Source organism: Urocitellus parryii, chromosome 2, assembly GCF_045843805.1.
Source record: "Urocitellus parryii isolate mUroPar1 chromosome 2, mUroPar1.hap1, whole genome shotgun sequence".
In the NCBI taxonomy this organism is placed as follows: domain Eukaryota; kingdom Metazoa; phylum Chordata; class Mammalia; order Rodentia; family Sciuridae; genus Urocitellus; species Urocitellus parryii.
The window spans coordinates 202,106,686-202,126,021 of NC_135532.1; the positions used below are offsets into that span (position 1 = coordinate 202,106,686).

Here is a 19,336-nt window from a genome sequence, read left to right on the forward strand (position 1 = left end):
GACATAGCCAAATTTGGGAAGAAACTGTAGAGATTATAGAATTTGTATTTAAACATGAATAAAGAAAAGTAAAGCAATTCAAATTGAGAGCAAAGGTAGCCTTATTTTATCAGAATTTATAAGAGAAGGTAGAACTCTTAAAAATAATGAAAGACGGTGCTGTGATCTAAATGTGTCTCCAAAATTTCTATGATGAAACCCAATAATAAATTTGAGGTGATTAAGTCATGAGAGAAGAGCCCTTGCGAGACTGAATTCTCTCTCTTTTCACTTTTCTGCCCTGTGAGAACATAAGAGTATAAAAGCACCACCTTGGAAACAGAAACTGGACCCTCACCAGAAAAGTCAGCCTCTGGATTTTGGACTTCCTAGCCCCCAGAACCACAGGAAATCCATTTCTGTTCTTTATAAATTACTCTGTCTTAAGTATTTTGTTAAAACAGTACAATCAGACTGTGACAGGCAATAATTTTGCATCGATATATTTAAGAAAATAAAGAACAATTGGTTTGTTCTTATTATTTACACTTTATTTAAAAGTGTTTAAACATTCTGTCCTATTGAAACACTACTGTATATGCAACTCTTTTTATATTGAATTATTTTTCTCTTTTCTTTCTTAAGAATATGATTTCCACCTTGCATGGCCTAGAACTTCAATTTGCAGCAAGGAGTGAGGGAAGTGGTAGCCCATGGGAAGTAGAGCTAAGTCACCAGAACCGAGGTAGTGTTTGATCAGGGATAGCCTGCAACCAGTGAATGGTGCAGAAGATTGAAGACTCAGCTTCTGACTCAAGTTAGAAATGCTCTGAAGAGCATAATTCTAGATCCTGATGTAGCAGCTAAGATCTCTGTTGCAACCTAATGGGTTTACTTTTCTCTCTCCCAAACCTGCTTCCTTCAAGACTTCAACAAAATTGCTTCCAAAAGCACTCCTGTGGACTACCAGTAGTGTTTGAGAAGCTGTACCTTAGCATGTCCCATGCCCCTTTTCATTCCTTCTATTCTTCCTTCCTTCCTTTATTTCTTCTAACTAGACAAATACACAAATGATTTGAGGTAGCTTTTATATAGGAAAATAAATACATGAGTAGTTAGACACAATGTCCTTCCTTCCTTGCAACAAAAACAATATTCATTTTAATTATTTATAGTTTTATTCTGAAAAATATGTAAATTCTATTTATAATTCAAAATATTTTTCTATAACTGGCTGGGTTTATGGCAGCTGAACTCAAAATTTTAGCTTAAAAAGTTATTTCTGTTAACTCAACAGTCTCAACATAATTCCTAAGCAAAAACTGAATTTTCTATTAACTTGTAACCCTCCTCCATTCTATATTGAAATAAATTGCAGCCTCTTAGGATTTACTGAACTTTCTAAAGTGAATTTTAGAAAATAGAAATTAGATGATTTAGCCAGGTGCAGTGGCAAACATCTATAAACCTAAATGGGAGGCTGAAGTAGGAGGATCACGTAAGCCCACAAGTTTAAGACCAGTCTGAACACCATAGCAAGATTCTGTCTCAATAAAAGGAGGTGGGGGCTTTTTCCAAATCACCAATTATTTATGGATAGGAGAATAAATTAGGTTAGATTGTTAAATATAACACATTTATGAGAAAATAATTGTTGATTTAGATTGTAAAAGTAAGCTAAGCCAATTCAGACTTCCAGATGAAAAATGAATCTGTTGAAGAATAATACGATTCAGCCATTTGTGTTAATAAAATTTGGAGGCTAATAGCACAATGGAAGGTTTATAAATGAAATAAGCACAGTTAAGTAGACAGCTTTGGCCACAATTTGCTATATAAAAACAAGATAACTGAGTACAATGTTAAACTAGAAATATCATAGCTTGCCATTCATCTTCCAAAATAAGTTGGATAATGGCTATTTATATAGGGGTATAGCAGAAGAAAGAAATCTCATATCACTGGAATTATAATTCATGCCTATTATAAAGATTGTATAGATAAAACAATGGGTGCTGTTCAATAATTGTCTAATTCACTATACCAAAGTAGGTAAGATATTGAAGTTTTTAAAATTTTACTTAAGCTTTATGTAATTTATTTAATAGCAATTTTTCCTAAATAACCTTAAATAATCAGTTCTTTCAATTATTTCAAAGAAGGAAGATATGATCAATCATTTGATTTGGTCACTGTTACTGTAAAACCTTTCTGACCCTTTTTGATGAGTCCAAGGTTGTTTTTGTTTGTTTGTTTGTTTGTTTGTCAATAGTTGACCCAAAAACATTTTGGAGAAGTGATATTTGCTCTGAAGAAAATCAACAAAACATGTAACAAATTATAGAGACAAACTAATTTAATGTAAGTAGTGGTAATATGTCTTGAATACACTAAACAAGGCACGTATTTGCTTTTTTATAACTTCTTTAAAGGGTAGAAAATTGTATATGCTGTATACACAACTGAAGAAAAAGATCAGAGTTCTCTACCTTTAAGTACATGGGAGTAATAAGACATCTAGACCTGGGCTAAATCTCTGCTGGTTTTCTTACTTGACATATATCATTCAAGTCCCTGAACTCCATTATCTCCTCTAGATGATGGAAAAATTAACATCTTCCTTGAAGAGCTATGAAAATTGGGAGAATATGTAGAATGATTAGAACAATATCAGGTACAAAAAAAGTTCTAGTTTGATTTCCTTCCCTCCCCTAGTCCCAATTCTGTTATTAGTGCAGGTCTCAGCTTTTATTTCCCCGTAAATAAAGCAGCTGAACTAGTTCAACAATGCAGAGCCCCCGTATTATGACACATGGTTATATCATGAGCAACCAGGCAATGTTTTGCAAGTAGTTCTACCTCATAATAATAATTAAATTACCAAGACATACAAATAATTTTCTTTTAAAAATATACAATTATCCCAAGTTTATCCTTATCAAAATGTGAAAATCAGTCACCAGCACTACTATTTGCTTTGGTGTGGAGTAGATGAAGTCGACAGCAAAAATGGAGTGACTCAAAGCACAGTCTACCTCACGAAATAGCCTTGATGTGCCATCAATAACTGGATGATTATGAATTACGTTTCTCAATTATACTTCCAACCGGACATTTCTTAGTCATTGTATCTTTGTAATTTTATCTTTGTCCCTATGTTTCTAAAGGGAAAAAGATAAAGCTTGTTTGGGTTAAAAAAAAAAAATACTTGTTGCTCTATATGTTTTACTTCCTTGAAAAGCTTCTGACATCAAAAGATTCTGAGAGTGTTCTGAAATACAAGCTTCATCGTCTTCGGTGATTATCCCAATGAAGGAAATGTTTGAGCCACAGAATTACATCATCTCCTTGGATCTTTTCAGCTGCAAACCTGCTAAATTGTCTCAAACAAGTTTGCAAGTAAACACCCTTTGGCAAGTGAAACCCTTTCAGAAACTCTTGAGAAATGATTACAATCATTACAAAGTATTACAACTTAAAATAGGCATCGTATAGGAGACATGAGATATGGCAAAATTATTGTTTAGTTCAAATGATAAAACACACTTTAAGCAAAAGGACTTTCCAGAAGCATGACATAACTCTGAGACAGAATTAGTGGTTCGTAAGCATGACTTAAAATGCCAGGAATTTATTTTCTTATTACTTCTAAGCCAAAAAATCAGATCAAGGTGATGGCAGAGTTGGTACCTCTGAAGATTCTGAAGATAATCTGTGCCTCGCTTCCTTCTGAGACCTTACCAGAAATAGTTTTAATATTCATATTTCCACCAACATTGTCTTTGAGACTTTTTCTATCAAATATTTCCAGCCTCTAACCTTTACTACTCTCAAAACCAAAATATGTGTAAGCCAGGATTCTACAGAAGAACAGTCCGGTGTGATTTATATGTACACATTAAGAGATTTATTTCACTGAATTAGTTTCTGTGATTGTGGATTCTGGGTTGGGCAATTCCAAAATCTGTAAGGGATGTCTATGGACAGGAACTTTTTAAGCTGGAGCTGAGACTACAGTCTACAGATTGAAGTTCCTCTTCCTCAGGGAAACGGGTTTTGCTCTTGAAGTGTTTCAACTGATTAAATGAGGCCCATCCACACTGTCAAGGGTAACTTCCTCTATGTAAAGTCAATTGGTTATAATTAACCATATCTGCAAGGTATACTCACAGTAACACCTAGCTCTGTTTTGACTGAATAACTGGACACTGGACACTGGGCCTGGCAAAATTGCCACATTAAGCTAACAATTACATACATAGAAATTATAAAATGTATGAAGTATTAAAGTTGTATTTTTAGGTTATGAGACAGAAGAACATAAATGTATCTCTGGAACAGATTTGTTTTTTACATTAAAAATTTCTCAGGACAGAAATCTCAAATGAAAATGGGTTTCCAGGTCATAGTTCTACTAAAGCAAAGAATAGAAAGAATTATTTTAAGGATGAAAGAGGGGAAGGAGGTGGGGGGGGGGGAGGACAGAGAAGTTATCATAGGATTCATAATTTAGATGATTCAATAACAAAAGGTGCTCTTGGACCTAGTGGCCTAGTTCAGATACAGAGAATAACAAAGATAATAAATTTATTTCTCACATGGAGGAAGAAAATATTGAGAAAATATCACATATTAAGAACTCAATGAGTCATAGAATCGGAGAGTGAAATGATGATTATGAGGAGCTGGGGTCAGAAGGAAATAACAGGGTGATGTTGGTCAAATTGAAATTTCAGTCAGGAGGAATAAGTTCAAAAGATTTACAGTACAGTCTCTTGCCAATAACAACATGTTATATACTTGGAAATTGCTAAAGTGTTTTCACTGGAAATAAATGACAAGTATGTGAGATAATACATATTAAATTAGCTTATGTTAGCTTACATGTTTACATATTTTGAAACATCATACAGTATGCCATATATTATACACACACACACAATTTCTATTTGTCAAATAAATAATTTATTTTTAGAGCCTCCAAAAAAATAGAACATTAAAAAATCTTCTAAATAATGCCCTAAATTTCCAAAAAGAAAAAAAAAGTAGCATATTGCATGAAATCTGTATAATAAAATGAAAATTAAAATAGTCAAGGTGGGGGAGGCCATCTAATACATAGAAATCGTAACAACAGGCACTCTGCCAGACACTTCCTTCATAATAATCTGGAAGGCAAGAATATTTCCATTTTACAGAAGAGGAATCCAAGTCTCAGCTGTACTAACTTAATTACTATTAACGAAAGTCAACATTCTAACAAGTTCAAACATGTTCATACAAGTCCATGCATTGTCTATTGCTCCCAACAGTCTTTTTTATGCATGCTCACAATATTTTTGGCAGTGGACATCCAGAGTATACAGAAGGAAAACTTCTTGACACCCAGCTGAGCACCATCACCAAATTGAGTTTGTCATGGCCTGACTGTTTTCATGTTGTTGCTTTCATTGTTGTCATTGTTGAACACACACATACACACCAAAAGAAGGATTTATACACTGAAAAATGAGTTTTATTTCCAAGCTGAACACTAGTCTCATTCTTCATGGATAATAGCTGTCAATATTTCTTAACTCTCTTTTTGCAAACTTCCTGTGGACATTATTCCTCAGTACCTCTTTAATAAGCAGTTTAGCTAGCAGTTTATATGTATGTATTAATATATTTAACCAGTTCCCTATCAATAGGTTTTAGGATTTCTTTTATTTTTTTGATATGTAATTAAAGCAGAATGCAACTTTTCATACATTTGCGTTCTGGTTTTGTTCTGCCTTTTCTCTGGGCCAGCTGCTCATCTCAATACCACACAGACCCTGCCTACTGCTTGATGCAGATTAGTGAAAAAGTAATCTCTGGAGAGAGTTTTGCAAGTGTTCTAAACAGAGCATTAAGAACAATATGGGTAAGCAAGTATTTTGTGGTTTAGATGTTGCACTTACAGAATGGACCTTCGTAGGTCAACCTCCAACCCCAATCAAGACTTAATGTTGTAACAAGTAACACTAATACTAAAAAATACTAAAATGTGGTTGCCAAAGTTAAAAAAACAAAACAAAACAAAAAGCCTTTTTAAAATCCTACTTTCTGAAACTTATTGAGCTCTGTTTGGAAGCCCATACCATCCTGAAGATGCACCTATTATTTTCTTAGTGGTTTCCTTGCCTTTGAGCACATTTTCTCTTGGCAGGCAGAGATCTAATTCGTATTTTATTGAATGGATACTCAACAATACTCAGTAATATCTATTTTTTATTTATATTTTTGGAACATCTAATAACCTGTTTTCTAATAGCACTGGAGTACTCATTATCATAGCACTATTATGCAATCCTTGCAAGTACCTTTCATTTGGCTTTACTTAAACAAAGACTATTATAGTTCAAAAACTACTATTCAATTCAGCTTCTTCAATAAAAAATTAACTCAGTAACAGAATTAACTGATAAAATGCTTAATATGTTTTTGCCAATAACAGAAGAAAAAGAAAGAATTAAAAATGGGCTATTGTTTGAGCCAATACAACCCAAATGGACCCTCGATGACCATGACTCCTCACTCTTCAATAATTGTTTTGTTGTAGGACAGATCAACAATTTATAATCCACTATTCTGCATAACACTGTTCCACAAATGTTGATAGTTATAAGGACAAAGAGTGGGGAAAGGGTATTTAATATGTAAATGTGAATTATGAAACTCCAAAACAACACACGAATGAATTCCTTCTATTTTTTTTCCTGTGGGCCACTAGTTAGTTTTTCCTAGCCTTCTAGAAATCACCAGAACAACCAGTATTCCACTTAATTTTGAATAACTATGTAAAAATGTTTTTTAAAAAAATCACTGAGTGACCTGTTAATTTTCAAAATCTGTTTTCTGCCTTCATTTCCCAACCTTGTCTTCTCCATACACCAAAGTCATAAATTTATTTTTTGACCTTTAAGCAAGAGGTTCACTATTCTGTTAGGCACTGAGTCCTCAAGTATCACCACCTCCTGATCTGTATTCTCAGGCCCCCTGGAAACTTACCACTTCCTTATATTTACCCCATAGTACTCTGAGTAGGCATTTATTTTGCCACCTGTTTTTCTAGATCCAGAGAATCTGGAGGTCAGAGACAAATACTTAGTATTAATATTAGTAGTAGTTATGTGATAATTTAGAGGCACAGCGACTACTGGATAACAGGAACTCTGCAGTCGGTATTAAATAAATGTGTTAAATGATAAAGGAACAAAGGTGTCATTAGCACTCCATGTTAGTAATGTTTTTTGTCTGTGAATTAAATCAAGAATCAGAATCAAGCCTGTAGACAATTTTTAAGTTGATTTTTGCCAGAGAAGAGTTTTCATTTTTAAGCTAAATTTTAGTGTCTTTAGATAAGGCAGATACTCTTTCCAAAGTCCTGACATCACCCATTTTTCTCCCATCTGGCAACTTTATGTCCAACTGTTACCTGGCTAACTCTTTCAGCAAGTGAGTATGCTACTCCTGGTCTAGATGTTATGGGAGAAATAATGTTCATTATGTTTACAGGTATACAATGAGCTGCACATACGGGTTGAAATAATATGTATTTTTCTAGAAGTCAAAGAAGATCTGTGTACTTACATGAGGGAATTACTGAGGAAATAGATAAGAAATAATAGAATATTATCAATTTTAAAAATAAGTTATGTGATACAATGCCACATCATTAATGCTCTAGGCAGAGACTGACATGGAAAAGGCAGACAGGAGTCCAGGCATGGTCGCCATGATGGTTAGAGGTTAGAGGAAAGACCTGATAGTGGAGAGCCTCCCCAAGCAAAGCTAAAGACAGGCTAGGACCAGCAGAGGCAGAACCACATTCAACCAGAGCTCTAGACACAGAAGGGAAGGGAAAATTTTTTAAAGAAAAAAAAAAAAACTTTAAAAGAATTTTAACTAGATAACTTCCATTAAAGAAAGAACAGAGATCCAGTAGAGCGCTTGCCTCACATATACAAGGCGCTGGTTTTAACCCCCAGTACTAAACAAAAAAGGAAAAAGAAAAGAGAAAAATGCAAGTTTTAAGTAACATTCTGAAAATGCTCTTCTCCCATTAAATAACCAATTAAGTTTTTCCAACAAGCCTATTCACTGCTGAGAGAACAGTTCCAAAAGTCATCAGGCCAATTTAGAAGTCATGTTCCACTAAGCAAATGGTGACACAATCCCAATTGCAGTTTTGTGAAAAATAGAGCCAAAGGACATTACTTAACAAATATTATTGAATATTTTCTCTATGTTAGGTACCACAGTGGATACTTGGGAAAAAGACTTGCCAAAAACAAGCTAGAATCCCTGCTAAGTCTGTGATACTGTGTCTCAGCCTTTTCTTTCTTTCTTTTTATTTTTTAAAGAATTTAACCTTTATTTTATTTGTTTTCATGGAGTGCTAAGGATCGAACCCAGAGCCTCAACTGTGCTAGGGAAGCATTCTACCACTGAGCTACAACCCCAACCCAGCTTTTTTTCTCTTACTGCATACAATTGTAACTGAAAGCTCTGTCCCTGTCCCCAATGCCAATCAATGCCAATTTAATAATAAGGACACGGTTTTGAGAAAAAGGAAAAATAAGGTTTTTTGCTTTGCTAGCAAAGAAGAAACACAGGGGACTCCTGTCCCATAGGCTGTGACTCTCTCTATCAGGAGAGACAGAGGGGTTTAAAAGGAACTCTTCAAGGGTTATATTCCAGATGTGCTCTGGTAAGGGGTCCCAGGGTGGGTGTCCTGATGGTGTGTTAGGATTCACTTGTTCATTTGTGAGATATTCATTCACTTTCCAGATCCTCAGCAGGCATCTCCTTCCTGTAGTGGGTGTGTTCAAGGGCAATTAACTAGAGGAAGAAAAGATAACACTATCTCCCTAATCTTATTAGGGAAGGGGAGAGAGGAGAAAAGAGAAAAAATATATATTTCTTTTTTTAAATAAGCCTCAGGGCAATGAGGGCTATATGCAGAAGGTGAAGGGACCACTGTTTGTTACACAGTGTACATGTAAAATAACCATCCCATCAGTAATACCAGTCTTTACAGAAAGTGACTTCTGTGACTCTTCCCCTACTCTCCAAGAGTACATATCAGAATCTTCGAGAAATCTTTGCATGTGAGGTATTTTGGTAAGTTCACTTTGAAATTCTGATATGCCTCCCCCTAAGAATATGCTCTCCTCAGTTGAAAACCACAAATTCAGGAGGGACTAAGAAATAGAAGCAGCAGCAGAGGGTAACATATCAACTTGTATACTAGATTTAATTCTAAAGTCACAGCATAAGACCAAAAAAATGTAAATTCTCTGCAAAATACAGTATAAATGGCTTTATTCTGTAATATGTGTATATTATTCTGTAATACATGCATAGTAACATGCTATGTATTTGGTTCTCTAAGGCATCTATTTTTTTAGATCATATTTAGAAATTATAGAAAACTACTTAAAAACTTTATCAAAATCATAAAAATATCAACCTGCTAGATCCCACTATTTTTTTACATGCATTTTCATCTAATAGGGAAATTTTTTTTCTATATACTTCCTCTCACCAATGCTTTGAACTATTTTCTGTAAAATGTTTATTCCTAGACTACTTTCAGAAATCCATCATCTTCCATCTACCTAATAACTTAAACACCACATTATTTTTCCTTGGGAAAGTAGAAAAAAGACAATCCTCAATCCACAACTCTCTTTTGTTAGGTATCCATAGACTGTTGCAGACAGGAGTGCATCCACAGCTGAACACTTTTGCTCCACCTTTTACATTTTCCTTCTTATTGACAAGCAGATGTATTTGAATTTGTGTAAGTCAAACGCCCAGCTCATGCTTTTCCACTGTAATTACAAAACAAATTAATGGTGTCTACAGCAAAAGCTTGTAGAATGTGGTACAGATGCACAGAGGACAAAGCCACTGGCTCTTTTGGGGAGAAACTGGGAAAAGCATAACCAAAGAGATTTTATTTAAACTATGAAAGAAACTACCAGGTAAAGACGGCAGTGAAGGCCGGTGGGGCATTCTAGCAAAACCATAAATGAGTAAAATAGGCATAAAATATACCAGCATGTTTGGGAAATTAAAATAAGTCAATCGTCAAATAAGAAAGTATGTCAGTTAATATGAACAAACACACACACACACACACACACTCACATCCTGGCAGAGTGGGGGGATTAATGTAAAATGACCAATCTCCCATACCTCAATTTGGGACAATTCTGAAAAAACACATAAATTCCTGAACTTCCCTGCTGCAACTAAAAAGTAGTTTCATTTCTCCCTCTACTTAATTGTTGTCTTTCTATCAATCCCTTAAGTCTAATCCCTGCATGTATTCTCCAATAAAATTCCTGCATCTCCATCTCAAAGTCTGTTTCCAAGAATACTATCCTAAAGCAGTTGAATTCAGATTCTGAAATGGGATTTTAGAAGTGAGTCATCTGCTGTATTCTGCTGCCTCTACTATGAGTATATCAATACGTAAAGCAATGGAAGTGTAACTGATGTGATTCTGCAAGCTGTATACGGGGTAAAATGGGAGTTCATAACCCGCTTGAATCAAAATGTGAAATATGATATATCAAGAACTATGTAATGTTTTGAACAACCAACAATAAAAAAAATAAAAAATAAATAAAACAAACATCACGATGAAAGCACATACTGCAAAAAAAAAAAAAAAGAAGTGAGTCATCTGTTGATGGCTAGTGCTCAGTAATGCCTCATGGGTGGTAGGTGGAGCAATGCTAGCCTGCAGCACACCTGGTAACAGTGCAATTGTTAACACTTTCACCTAAGCTGGATGGAGTGAGAAGGGAAAACACCGTCTGGGGGCAACATCTATCTCAACCATTTGGGAGATTTGAAGGAAATAGTAATTATAGGGACTGTGGAAGAGACATCTGTTGCTAAGGGCTATGACTTCATTAGAGAAAAACAACAAAAAGTTGGAAATAATTAATCACTAGTTCAAGGTAATTGTGAAAGCCAGAGGGATTCCCTGGCAGTACATAAAGAATCTTTGTTCTACCATAGCTGAAGGGCAAAGAAAGCTAAGACCTTTCCCAGAACTGAATTATAAATGTAGCAGAACTCCAGAGAAGGTTAAATTCTAATGTAGGCAGTTCTACAATGCCAAGACTAGTACCAGGATTAGTAAACTTGAAATGGGAATGTTCAGGTCTTTGCACTCAAAAATCTTAAATACCCAGATTTTCTTGAACGTTCCAGACCCTCAAGAAATGGTCCATTTCTCCTTTTTTAGAGACTAGAGCTGCCTGCGTTACTTTTTTTTTTTTATTGGTTGTTCAAAACCTTACAAAGCTCTTGACATATCATATTTCAAACATTAGTTTCAAGTGAGTTATGAACTCCCATTTTTACCCCAAATGCAGATTGCAGAATCACATCGGTTACACATTCACCTTTTTACATAATGCCATACTAGTAACTGTTGTATTCTGCTACCTTTCCTATCCTCTACTATCCCCTTCTCCCGCCCCATCTTCTCTTTCTATCCCATCTACTATAATTCATTTCTCTCCTTGTTTTTTCTTCCAATTCCCCTCACATCCTCTTTTATGTAGTTTTTTTATAACAATGAGGGTCTCTTTCCATTTCCATGCAATTCCCCTTTTCTCTCTCTTTCCCTCCCATCTCGTGTCTCTGTTTAATATCAATCTTTTCTTCCTGCTCTTCCAACCTGCTCTATTCTTAGTTGCTCTCATTATATCAAAGAAGACTTTTAGATGATACAGAAGCATCTACCTTTCAAGACAACACTTGGCCCTCTCAAAATGTACTCAGAAATTTCAAGTTAATGTTGATTTTTCAGGAACGCAAAGTCATTTGGGACTTCATATCAGAGTACGGCATAGGGTAATAAGTAAATCCACCATGCAACAGGAGGTGGAACAATCCAGTCATCATTATTTCTATCTTTCATGTTACATTAGAATAGATATACTTGGTAGTTAGCAGACCCCAGGCTGACCCCTGGTGAGTTGCTTGACTTTGGAAGTAATAGCTATTATTGAGATACCTACTGTATGCCTCTGTCAAGATTTTATAGTAAGTAGTTAGGCTGGTCATGGTAACCAGCAGTCATAGCTCCACAGGGTGAAAGTGAGGATCAAAGCCACTGAGACTAAGAAAGGTACTAATCAAGGGTGATAAGGATATAGAATGGGTAGAAGCAAGACAGCATCTGTTGTAGCCTCCAGAGCAGTAACAGCATTAGGTCTGTTTTCCATTATATATTTAAATGATAGTATTTTGGATATAATCTTTAAAGAAAATATATTATTAAAATAATTTTAACTTTTTCATTGTGTCTACTTGGAATGTTAAAATAACATGTGGCTCATATTTGTGGATTGCATTATATTTCTATTGGACAGGTTTGCTCTTCAATATTTGCATGCAAAAAAAAATCACTCCTTGTTGGTTAAAACCTCTAACCAATAAAGGGCCTTAGATATCTAAATACATATAATATTGCTCATAGAATAAAAGCTACTTAGATGCTCATGAGCTGCAGGGAAATAAAGTATACAATGCAAGCTAATGAGAAACTGAGAAAGAAAAACATCCCTGAAGCTCATTCCTTTCTCCCTCTTCAGAGAATAGTATAAACAGTATAAACACCATCCATGAAACAAGACATGGAGGCTGCACAGATTTGCCTGTTTCATATTCATAATTTTCATAATTTTATTTCACAATTTTAAAATATCATGGGAATCCTTCCTAAATGTATTATCTGAACTCAAAACGTATATCCATAATCACCCCATCCAAAAAATACCTGTGCAGCAGTTGGACCTTTTCATCTCTACAGGGCTACATGCATGGAGGAAATGCCTCTTAAAAATTAAGCTCTAAGATAAAGCCATTGCATTTTAGAAACTAAGTTTGAAATAATGGCATAACCACAATATTCAGTCATCCACCGTAAAATTATCTGCTGCAATCTCCACTCTGGATGTGGATAGCTAAGTAGCAATATATAAACAAACAACATCAAAGTGCCTTTTTGGCTAACTGCCACTCTGCCACTTCTGAACTGAAGCCAATTATAATGACATCACTCTAGCCTCATGTCCTTTATTGACCTTCCTACTTATGTTGCCAAAATGTATTAAATTTCTTCTCCACAATTTGTCTTTTTCCCTTTGTCTTTCTTTCTTTAAATAATGACTTGACATCACTTGACCTCAACCTACAATTTTGGCTGATAATATCACTGAGCAATTCACTTACATAAATGGCCTTGGATAATCATCTGTGGTGTCATAGAAAACTCTTTGCAAGAAAAGATTGAATTTATATAATAGGGAACTAAAGAGAATTCTTTTAAATATACAAAGACATCACACCTCCATTTGGCAGGTAAGATAGGGTGTTCTGTCAAGCTGTAGAACTCCAATTTCCATGGTACTATAATTATCAAAATTAATGTTAGTAAACCCATCTGCACAGACTGTTTATTTTTATTATTCTTGAAGTAAAAGTCACTTTGTCCACTAAATTGAAAATGAAATTGGTGTTCCAGTAGCTCAAATTTTTAAACATGATTAAACTCTTGTATGTGTTTGAATATCCACAAATATAAAGAAAGAAAAATAAAATAATTGTTTACTTGGGAGAAAATTAATCTTTTTGAAACATTAAAGGACAAAGTTATTTTTTCTGAAAAAAATGTAGCTAGGTTAATATTTCCTGATAAAATAAATATGTAATAAAATGTAAACTAGCCTATGTTATAATATTGAAACATTGTCTATGAATGAAGTAAAATATTTCCACAATATTGTTCAAGCAGGAAGATTTTTTTCTGATTTTAAAAAAGAAAAATTAGGGCTGGGGGTGTAATTAAGCAGTTGAGTGTTTGCCTAGCATGTACCAGGCCCTAGGTTCAATTCCTGAAAATAAAAAGAAAAAAAGAAATTCTCTACACAATTATTTAAGAATAATCCTGCCCTTTCCTTTATTGTGCCATCAATGTTTAGCAGTATGCCTGGCACATATTTTCTATTGATTTATGCACTCTGGATGATCTAATAATTCCACTTTTACAAAGCATTAACATAGCTTAACATAGATATTGTATTACATTATATTATTTTGTATATTGTGTTTGACTATAGAGTCAAATACCCCCAGTTTAAGTCTTGCTTCTGGCAATTCCTGATACATAATTTCTTCTTCATTTTTTCAACTGAAAAATGGGTATAATAACAGTCCTGTCCTCACAGAAATGTGATAAGGAACAATGAATTGATGTACACGAAACTTTTAGAACAGTGTCCATAACAGAACCCAATCAATCACAGCTATTATTAAATAGCAGTCTTTCTTTGTACTGCAAAGTTTACAAGTCCTTTTCACATACAATGTTCAGTATCTCATAAAATCTCCTGACCCAAGGAAGACATGTACATATTATTAGACTAACTGAAGGTTGAAGAAACCAGGGCCCAGGGTCACATCACCAGATAGGAGCAGAGGCAGAACTTGAATTCAAGTTTTTTTTTCTGAATTCCAAATTCACCTAATAGTTTGTAAAATGTAAGCATAGATATTGAATAATTATGGTAGGATTGTCATTCACTCCTTTTAGTGATTAGATTGTGGCAGAGAAAATAGACGTGATGATTAGTTTCTTATTTTTTTCAGGGTCTATTCAATTGAACATGGATGGGTCTTTTAAGTACCATTTTTAAACACCAGTTTCAACACCATTCTTGCTGAGTACCATGACACAGGTACTGCCTGCCTTCAGAACTCATAACCTAAAGGCATTGGTGAACATGTACCTGTACCTAAATTACATGTAGAGGTGCTAGAGAGGGGTGTCAGACAAAAGAGAAATCTGATAAAGTACTGTGATATTTAATAGATTGCCAGAATTTGGAAGACCCCTGAGACTCCTTCCTAGGAAAAGTACTTGTCATCTTGGACTAATGCATATAAGATCAGTTGGCCTTATTTTCATCTTTTATAAAACTGAAATATGGATCTCTAAGATAAATTCCAGCTTTATATTATTATTTTATACTCTCATACACCATTGGAAGAGGGTAAATCAAAAAAAATCTTTTTTAAGAACAACTTGTAAAATTGGAAAACCACATGCACACTGGCCCAGTGGTTTCAATGAACCACTTACTCCATCTTTATTAGGACTGGTAAAGCCACCTTCATATCTTATCTGAACTACTGTAAAAACCTTTTTACTTGCTCCCCTGCCCTCTCCAATCCCCTTCAACCCATTCTTCATACAGTGACAAGAGCAGTCATCTTAAAACACAAATCAGATTGTACCAATTCCTCCTTAAAATCCCCTAAAGACTTTCTATCACAGGGAAGAAATCAGGAGAAAATCCAGATTCCTACCATGACCTACAAAGCCATGGGGAATTTGTCTCCTCCCTCCCTCCCTCCCTCCCTCCCTCCCTCCCTCTTTCTTTCTTTCTTTCTTTCTTTCTTTCTTTCTTTCTTTCTTTCTTTCTTTCTTTCTTCTTTCTTTTTCTTTCTTTCTTTTTTTTTTCCTTTTTGGTACCAGGCATTGAACCCAAGAGTGCTTCACCACAGAGCCACATCCTGCACCCCCACCCCCAACCCAGTTTTTTTTTAATTTTTTTGAGACAGGATCTCACTAAGATGCTTAGGGCCTCACTAAGTTGCTGAGGTTGGCTTTGAACTTTGAATCCTCCTGCCTCAGTCTCCTGAGCCTGGAATTACAGGAATGTGCCACCTGCCTATGCTTCTATCTTAGTCATATCATTCTCTCACACACACCCTACAGTGACCACTCTGATCATCTATTTGCGCAACAGGGCTTTACCCAACTGTTCCATCTGCCTCAAAAACTCTCTACATCTGTTGAAATTTCAACTTAAATGCCACCTGTTCAGTCTGAACCTGACAACCCAATCTAAAGGGACTACCTAACCAATCTCCAGCATAACGTTCTCGCTTTAATTCTCTAGACTGCACTATTACAATGTAATTCATTCCTTATTTACTTGTTCAATATTTCATACATTCATTTTTCAACATAGATGTGCTTGTTGGCACATATTTAGTATTTATTTCTTTGTTTTTTCCACTCCCTCCATCCACTCCAGAGAGTTTAAATTTATAAGAACAGGGAGTTCCCTCAGAGCTGGGCCTCCCAGGCAGCCTCTGACCTCTACTCGGCTGTGTAGTGCTGCCTGGGCGAAGCGCGCTGGACCCGCTGTCCTGGGCTGAGCGGCTGACATCTGGGCTGCACTGCTGGGTTGGTCACGCGGGCAGCCCGCCGCCTCCCTGCAGCCAGGGCTCAAGCAGCCCACCCAGGGCCACTACAGCGAGGGTACAGCTGACCTTGAAGACGCCCCCAGCTTCTTCAAGATGATGGAGGTCTTCTTCCACCATGGCACTAGCATCGTGGTGGATACACCCTGCAACCATGTGCTGAGCCTCTCCTTCCTCATTTGGTGCAACCACCGTTCCTGGAGGTTATGGAGGGCTACTGAACCCCAGCACAGCCAGCACCACACGTTCTGCAAGGGAGGTATCCTTTACAGCACGGATGTGAGTGTAGATGAAGTAAAAGCATTGGCTTCTCTGCTGACTTGTAAGTGTGCAGTGGTTGATGTGTGTGTTCTTTGAGGGTGCTAAAGCAGGTGTTCAGATCTATCCCAAGAACTATACAGATAATGAATTGGAGAAGATCACAAGAAGGTTTACCGTGGAGTGTGCAGAAAAAGGTTTTACTAGTCCTGGCATTGATGTGCCTGCCCCAGACATGAGCACAGGCTATCGGGAGATGTCCTCTATCACTGTCACCTATGCCAGCACCATAGGGCACTATGATATTAATGCACATGCCTGTGTTACTGGTAAATTCATCAGTCAAGAATGCATCCACAGAGTCATCTCTGCTACTAGCCTGAATGTTTTCTATGGGATTGAAAACTTCATTAATGAAGCTTCTTACAGGAGCATTTTAGGAATAACACAAGGATTTGGAGATAAAACATTTGTGGTTCAGGGACTTGGTAACATGGGCCAGCACTTTATGAGGTATTTACATTGTTTTGGTGCTAAATGTATTGGTGTTGGTGAATCTGATGGGATATATGGAATCCAGATGGTATTGACCCAAAGGAACTAGAAAATTTCAGATTGTCACATGGATCAATTCTGGGCTTCCCCAAGGCAAAGGTATATGAAGAAAGTATCTTGGAGGCTGACTGTGAAATACTGATCCCTGCTGCATGTGAGAAGTAGTTGACCAAATCCCATGCACCCAGTGTCAAAGCCAAGATCATGGCTGAAGGTGCAAAAGGACCAACTACTCCAGAAGCTGATAAGATTCTCCTGGAGAGGAACATCATGTTTATTCCAGATCTCTACTTAAATGCTGGTGGAGTGACAGTATCTTACTTTGAGAGACTGAAGAATCTGAATCATGTCAACTATGGCCTATTAACCTTCAAATATGAACGGGATTCTAACTACCCCTTGTTCATGTCTGTTCAAGAGTGTTTAGAATGAAAATTTGGAAAGCATGGTGGAATAATTCCTGTTGTATCCACCACAGTGTTCCAGGATAGGATAGTGAGTGCATGATAGAAAGACCTTGTGCATTCTGGCTTAGCCTATACCCGGAGCATGCAGCCATGCAAATTGTGCGTTGGACCATGAAGTATAACCTGGGCTTGGACCTGAGAACAGCTACCTATGTCAATGCCATTGAGAAAGTCTTCAAAGTATACAATGAAGCTGGCATGACCTTCACATAAATAGATCTTTGTTAACTTGTTCACCACCCTCTTCACCTGTAACTTCCGCTGACCTATCACAAGTTTAGATGTAACTGCAGATATCTTTCTCTCATGACACATTAAACAATGGACACTGTTCTCAACAAGTCAACCTGATTCAGCCTCTTAAGAAGAAAGGAATTAATCTTAGAGGATCATGTGCAATCTGATGAGTGTGAAAGTAGAAATTACCTATTCCAAAAAGCCCTTTAGGTCTTTTGCTTTAAAATAAGAAGTCTAGTATTTTTATAACATAAAACAGTATCATTTAGAGCTTATCAGTCATGTATTATCCAGCAAAAATAGAAAAGCCTGATGGAGGTCTGTCTTCATAACTGGAAACATTGGAGGCTATTTTTTGTTAAAATTATCAGAATTCACTAACTACCATTATGACACATAGTCCAAAGAATGCAGTAACCCCTTTATCAAGTTAATTAATTGTCCTTCCCTTTTGAAGATCTATTGTGTTGACCAATTGAACCATAATTCAAGTAGAGTGTCCCAAGAAAACCCACTGAGCTCCTTGTTTGAAGTCCAGCTGCTCTGAGCACTGCCGGTGGCCCTGACCCAGCCTGACTATATATCCTCTCCTCGTGGAGGTTTTGCATTCTGCACGCAGCTTCATGAACAGCAGGCTGAAAACAACATGGGTTCTGGTGTTTAGAGATTTTTGGGGGGCAAGGCCTTTTGAGCAGTTGTGTCCCAATGAAGTGCTAAATATTTATGTAAGAATGAGTGCTTTTTAAAAATAATAATAATAAAATAATAATAATAATAAAAATGCCCTTTCAAAAATTTCTAGCTACTTTGTAACTGCATGACTTACCTGGTGATAAAAGCAGTTATTAAAAGTCTACCATTTCAAAAAAAAAAAGAAAAAGAAAAAGGAGAAAAGAGAAGAAAAGAACAGGAAGCTTTCCACTACATCCCCAGCTTTACTAACAATGCCTGACATATAACGGGCACTGGATCACTGAGTGCTTAATTCTAGCAACGTAACCCATGAGAATTTTTCCATGCATTATGGTTCCAAGCATATATATAAATTTTATTTATTTATCCATTCATTGAGTTTCTACCAGTTCTGCCATTTGAAGAACTGAGAATAACATGATCATGAGATGAACAAAGGTGAGATAAAAGAAAATTTTCATTCATATCCAAAACTATAAATGGTAAAATATTTAGAAGAAAAATATAAGAAAGAAAATTTGAGAGTTCTAAAGGGTCAACTCTAGTTATCTAACATCCACCATATGTAACAATAGAAAATACAATGGGAAAAAATATCAAAGAAACATAGAAAAATACTTTGAAGGCTGAAGAAAGAAAAATGTCTCCAAACTGAAGTCCTGAGCAGGCAGAATTAAAGATAAAAGAATGCAAAGAAGTACACATAGCTTCATTGAGAAATGTAACTTCTCATACATTCTTCCTGAAAATTATTTCAGGATGCACCTTAACAAAATAAGTAAGAAAATACCAAAAGGGAAAAAAGGGAGGAGTCCAAAAAA

General features: G+C 36.0%; 1 pseudogene; it reads left to right on the forward strand.

The window, feature by feature from the left end:
- Window positions 1-17,798, forward strand: part of LOC113198785 (glutamate dehydrogenase 1, mitochondrial-like) — an 87,342-nt pseudogene extending 69,544 nt beyond the window's left edge.
- Window positions 17,799-19,336: the final 1,538 nt, after the last annotated feature.